This window comes from Syngnathus leptorhynchus, unplaced genomic scaffold (assembly GCF_054491065.1).
Source record: "Syngnathus leptorhynchus isolate UIUO unplaced genomic scaffold, UIUO_Slep HiC_scaffold_75, whole genome shotgun sequence".
Classification (NCBI taxonomy): domain Eukaryota; kingdom Metazoa; phylum Chordata; class Actinopteri; order Syngnathiformes; family Syngnathidae; genus Syngnathus; species Syngnathus leptorhynchus.
In genome coordinates this window covers 196,211-202,500 of record NW_028232042.1, presented here as the reverse complement: position 1 = coordinate 202,500, position 6,290 = coordinate 196,211, and positions in this window count along the sequence as shown.

The following is a 6,290-nucleotide window of genomic DNA, read 5'->3' as shown; positions in this document are numbered from 1 at the left end:
GGCGCCCGACACTCAGCCGCTCGCTCGGCCTCCGTGGATCGTGGCTAGGTGGGATGGATGCCAAACCGGGTCGTCTCGGTCTCGCCGCAGTACGGTCGCGCCGGGGCCTGCGGGGCGGCGCGGGGAGCGCACGCTCACGCGGCGGCCGGGGCGCTAGAGTGCGACCCGCAGTGGGTAGGAACCGTCCACCCGACGTCGGACGAGCCGAGGCCGATGGAGGCCCTACCAAGGCGGGTCATGAGTGCCAGTCGGTCAGTTGGGTGAGGGGGTACTCGGAGGCCCGCCGGGAGCAGACGGGCGACCGGGGATGGGGGGCGTACGCGGGCGGGCGCCGGGAGAAGACGGCCCGTCCGGGGTCGAATCTCGGCCTGTGTTTTCGGAGCCGGCCGGGCATCACGCTCCCTCCTTGGATGGACAACATTCGTAGTTGACACTTTGTGTAATTTTATCCGAGCGGGCGGGCGCCTCGAGAGGCGGACCGTCCGGGGCGACTCTCGGCCTGTGTTTTCGGAGCCGGCCGGGCCTCACGCTCCCTCCTTGGATGGACAACATTCGTAGTTGACACTTTGTGTCATTTTATCCGAGCAGACGGGCGCCGCGAGGCGGACCGTCCGGGGCGACTCTCGGCCTGTGTTTTCGGAGCCGGCCGGGCATCACGCTCCCTCCTTGGATGGACAACATTCGTAGTTGACACTTTGTGTCATTTTATCCGAGCAGACGGGCGCCGCGAGGCGACCGTCCGGGGCGACTCTCGGCCTGTGTTTAAGGAGCCGGCCGGGCATCACGCTCCTTCCTTGGATGGACAACATTCGTAGTTGACACTTTGTGTCATTTTATCCGAGCGGGCGGGCGCCGCGAGGCGGACCGTCCGGGGCGACTCTCGGCCTGTGTTTAAGGAGCCGGCCGGGCATCACGCTCCTTCCTTGGATGGACAACATTCGCAGTTGACACTTTGTGTCATTTTATCCGAGCAGACGGGCGCCGCGAGGCGGACCGTCCGGGGCGACTCTCGGCCTGTGTTTTCGGAGCCGGCCGGGCATCACGCTCCCTCCTTGGATGGACAACATTCGTAGTTGACACTTTGTGTCATTTTATCCGAGCAGACGGGCGCCGCGAGGCGACCGTCCGGGGCGACTCTCGGCCTGTGTTTAAGGAGCCGGCCGGGCATCACGCTCCTTCCTTGGATGGACAACATTCGTAGTTGACACTTTGTGTCATTTTATCCGAGCGGGCGGGCGCCGCGAGGCGGACCGTCCGGGGCGACTCTCGGCCTGTGTTTAAGGAGCCGGCCGGGCATCACGCTCCTTCCTTGGATGGACAACATTCGCAGTTGACACTTTGTGTCATTTTATCCGAGCAGACGGGCGCCGCGAGGCGGACCGTCCGGGGCGACTCTCGGCCTGTGTTTTCGGAGCCGGCCGGGCATCACGCTCCCTCCTTGGATGGACAACATTCGTAGTTGACACTTTGTGTCATTTTATCCGAGCAGACGGGCGCCGCGAGGCGGACCGTCCGGGGCGACTCTCGGCCTGTGTTTAAGGAGCCGGCCGGGCATCACGCTCCTTCCTTGGATGGACAACATTCGCAGTTGACACTTTGTGTCATTTTGTTCGGCCTGTGTTTAAGGAGGCGGCCGTCCTCCACTCGGTCCGTGTTTAAGGAGCGACACTCGCGCTCCGGTTCGGCCTGTATTTAGGGAGGCGGCCGTCCTCCGCTTGGTCTGTGTTAAGGGCGACACTCTGTCCATGTTTGAGGAGCCTGGCCCTGACGCTCCTCTCCGGCCTGTGTTTAAGGAGGCGGCCGTCCTCCCCTTGGTCCGTGTTAAGGGCGACACTCGGTCCATGTTTGAGGAGCCTGGCCCTGACGCTCCTCTCCGGCCTGTGTTTAAGGAGGCGGCCGTCCTCCCCTTGGTCCGTGTTAAGGGCGACACTCGGTCCATGTTTGAGGAGCCTGGCCCTGACGCTCCTCTCCGGCCTGTGTTTAAGGAGGCGGCCGTCCTCCCCTTGGTCTGTGTTAAGGGCGACACTCGGTCCATGTTTGAGGAGCCTGGCCCTGACGCTCCTCTCCGGCCTGTGTTTAAGGAGGCGGCCGTCCTCCCCTTGGTCCGTGTTAAGGGCGACACTCGGTCCATGTTTGAGGAGCCTGGCCCTGACGCTCCTCTCCGGCCTGTGTTTAAGGAGGCGGCCGTCCTCCCCTTGGTCCGTGTTAAGGGCGACACTCGGTCCATGTTTGAGGAGCCTGGCCCTGACGCTCCTCTCCGGCCTGTGTTTAAGGAGGCGGCCGTCCTCCCCTTGGTCTGTGTTAAGGGCGACACTCGGTCCATGTTTGAGGAGCCTGGCCCTGACGCTCCTCTCCGGCCTGTGTTTAAGGAGGCGGCCGTCCTCCCCTTGGTCTGTGTTAAGGGCGACACTCGGTCCATGTTTGAGGAGCCTGGCCCTGACGCTCCTCTCCGGCCTGTGTTTAAGGAGGCGGCCGTCCTCCCCTTGGTCTGTGTTAAGGGCGACACTCGGTCCATGTTTGAGGAGCCTGGCCCTGACGCTCCTCTCCGGCCTGTGTTTAAGGAGGCGGCCGTCCTCCCCTTGGTCTGTGTTAAGGGCGACACTCGGTCCGTGTTTAAGGAGCGGCCCTCGCGCTCCGGTTCGGCCTGTATTTAGGGAGGCGGCCGTCCTCCGCTTGGTCTGTGTTAAGGGCGACACTCGGTCCGTGTTTAAGGAGCCGGCCCTGACGCTCCTCTTCGGCCTGTGTTTAAGGAGGCGGCCGTCCTCCACTTCCTTCCATGCACCACCACATTCGCAGTTGACACTTTGCCATTTTTTCAGAGAGGTGACACTTAGTCGTTTTTTCGAAAGTTGACACTTAGTCGTTTTTTCGAAAGTTGACACTTTGCCGTTTTTTCAGAGAGGCGACACTTAGTCGTTTTTTCGAAAGTTGACACTTAGCCGTTTTTTCGAAAGTTGACACTTAGCCGTTTTTTCGAAAGTTGACACTTAGCCGTTTTTTCGAAAGTTGACACTTAGTCACTTTTTCGCCACAGTGACACCTCCAGCGCGTGCCACGGCGCTTTTCAGGTCTTCTATCCGACCTTGTGCTGTCGAGGACGGCGTGTCCGACGCCGTGGGGAGACCAGCACCATCTCCTCCATACTCGTAAACGGGGTGCTTTGGAAAACGGGGGGAAAGTCGATGAGTACACTGACTACTGGGACCATTTCATTGTACTCTGGCGCACCTGAAGACCAAAAAAGGTACTGCACCTTAGCCCGGGTACCTCACCCCCTGGTACCTCGAGGAGAACTTAGAAAAATTTCGACAAATTTTTGGTGAGCTCCAGGGAGAGAGGCTGATTTTTCGCTTTTTGAGGCCGACCGCCGAACCGGCGCGGGGCGGACTCACAAGCCCCGCAGAGCCGTGGGCACTTAGTCGTTTTTTCAGAGAGGCGACACTTAGTCGTTTTTTCAGAGGCGACACTTAGTCGTTTTTTCGAAAGTTGACACTTAGCCGTTTTTTCGAAAGTCGACACTTAGCCGTTTTTTTGGAAAGTTGACACTTAGTCGTTTTTTCGAAAGTTGACACTTAGTCGTTTTTTCGCCACAATTGGCTCTGAGCTCCAGGGGGAGAGCCTGGTTTTGCCTTATTTCAGGCCGGCTGGGGAACCGGCGCGGGTCGGATGCACGAGCCCGGCAGAGCCGTGGGCACTTAGAAAATTTTCGCCGATTAAGCTGGGACCTCCAGGCGGAGACCGGCATTCCTCGTCCTCGGGGTTCGACCCAGGAACCGGCGCTGGGCAGACGCCGTAGCCACGCAGAGCCGTGGGCACTTAGAAAATATTCGCCAAGTTGGCTCTGAGCTCCAGGCGGAGAGGCTGGTTTTGCCTTATTTCAGGCCGGCTGGGGAACCGGCGCGGGTCGGATGCACGAGCCCGCAGAGCCGTGGGCACTTTGCCATTTTCTCAGAGTCGACACTTAGTCGTTTTTTCAGAGAGGCGACACTCTGTCGTTTTTTCGAAAGTTGACACTTTGCCGTTTTTTCAGAGAGGCGACACTTAGCCGTTTTTTCGAAAGTTGACACTTAGCCGTTTTTTCGAAAGTCGACACTTAGCCGTTTTTTCAGAGATGTGACACTTTGCCGTTTTTTCGAAAGTCGACACTTAGCCGTTTTTTCAGAGATGTGACACTTAGAAACTTTTTGCCAAGTTGGCTGTGAGCTCCAGGAGGAGACCGTTATTTTTCGTCATTCGAGGCCGACTGCGGAACCGGCGCTGGGCGGACGCCAAAGCTCGGCAGGGCCGTGGGCACTTAGAAACTTTTTGCCAAGTTGGCTGTGAGCTCCAGGAGGAGACCGTTATTTTTCGTCATTCGAGGCCGACTGCGGAACCGGCGCTGGGCGGACGCCAAAGCTCGGCAGGGCCGTGGGCACTTAGAAACTTTTTGCCAAGTTGGCTGTGAGCTCCAGGAGGAGACCGTTATTTTTCGTCATTCGAGGCCGACTGCGGAACCGGCGCTGGGCGGACGCCAAAGCTCGGCAGGGCCGTGGGCACTTAGAAACTTTTTGCCAAGTTGGCTGTGAGCTCCAGGAGGAGACCGTTATTTTTCGTCATTCGAGGCCGACTGCGGAACCGGCGCTGGGCGGACGCCAAAGCTCGGCAGGGCCGTGGGCACTTAGAAACTTTTTGCCAAGTTGGCTGTGAGCTCCAGGAGGAGACCGTTATTTTTCGTCATTCGAGGCCGACTGCGGAACCGGCGCTGGGCGGACGCCAAAGCTCGGCAGGGCCGTGGGCACTTAGAAACTTTTTGCCAAGTTGGCTGTGAGCTCCAGGAGGAGACCGTTATTTTTCGTCATTCGAGGCCGACTGCGGAACCGGCGCTGGGCGGACGCCAAAGCTCGGCAGGGCCGTGGGCACTTAGAAACTTTTTGCCAAGTTGGCTGTGAGCTCCAGGAGGAGACCGTTATTTTTCGTCATTCGAGGCCGACTGCGGAACCGGCGCTGGGCGGACGCCAAAGCTCGGCAGGGCCGTGGGCACTTAGAAACTTTTTGCCAAGTTGGCTGTGAGCTCCAGGAGGAGACCGTTATTTTTCGTCATTCGAGGCCGACTGCGGAACCGGCGCTGGGCGGACGCCAAAGCTCGGCAGGGCCGTGGGCACTTAGAAACTTTTTGCCAAGTTGGCTGTGAGCTCCAGGAGGAGACCGTTATTTTTCGTCATTCTAGGCCGGCTGCAGAACCGGCGCGGGTCGGATGCACGAGCCCGCAGAGCCGTGGGCACTTTGCCACTTTTTCGCCACAATTGGCTGTGAGCTCCAGGAGGAGACCGTTATTTTTCGTCATTCTAGGCCGGTTGCAGAACCGGCGCGGCTCGGATGCACGAGCCCGCAGAGCCGTGGGCACTTAGAAAAATTTCAGAGAGGCGACACTTTGCCATTTTTTCAGAGAGGTGACACTTAGTCGTTTTTTCGAAAGTTGACACTTAGCCGTTTTTTCGAAAGTTGACACTTAGTCGTTTTTTCGAAAGTTGACACTTAGTCGTTTTTTCGCCAAAGTGCCCACCTCCAGCGCGTGCCACGGCGCTTTCCAGGTCTTCTATCCGACCTTGTGCTGTCGAGGACGGCGTGTCCGACGCCGTGGGGAGACCAGCACCATCTCCTCCATACTCGTAAACGAGGTGCTTTGGAAAACGGGGGGAAAGTCGATGAGTACACTGACTACTGGGACCATTTCATTGTACTCTGGCGCACCTGAAGACCAAAAAAGGTACTGCACCTTAGCCCGGGTACCTCACCCCCTGGTACCTCGAGGTGAGCTCCAGGGAGAGAGGCTGATTTTTTGCTTTTTGAGGCCGACCACCGAACCGGCGCGGGGCGGACTCACAAGCCCCGCAGAGCCGTGGGCACTTAGTCGTTTTTTCGAAAGTTGACACTTAGTCGTTTTTTCGCCGATTTTGCTGGGACCTCCAGGCGAGGACCGGCGTTTTTCGTCTTCCGGGTCCGACCCGGGAACCAGCGCCGAGCGGACACATTCGCTCGCTAGTGCCGTTGGCACTTAGAAAATTTTTCGTTTGTCATGAGCTCCGGGCGGAGAGCGGCGTTTTTCGTCTTCCGGGTTCGACCCGGGAACCAGCGCCGAGCGGACACATTCGCTCGCTAGTGCCGTTGGCACTTAGAAAATTTTTCGTTTGTCATGAGCTCCGGGCGGAGAGCGGCGTTTTTCGTCTTCCGGGTTCGACCCGGGAACCAGCGCCGAGCGGACACATTCGCTCGCTAGTGCCGTTGGCACTTAGAAAATTTTTCGTTTGTCA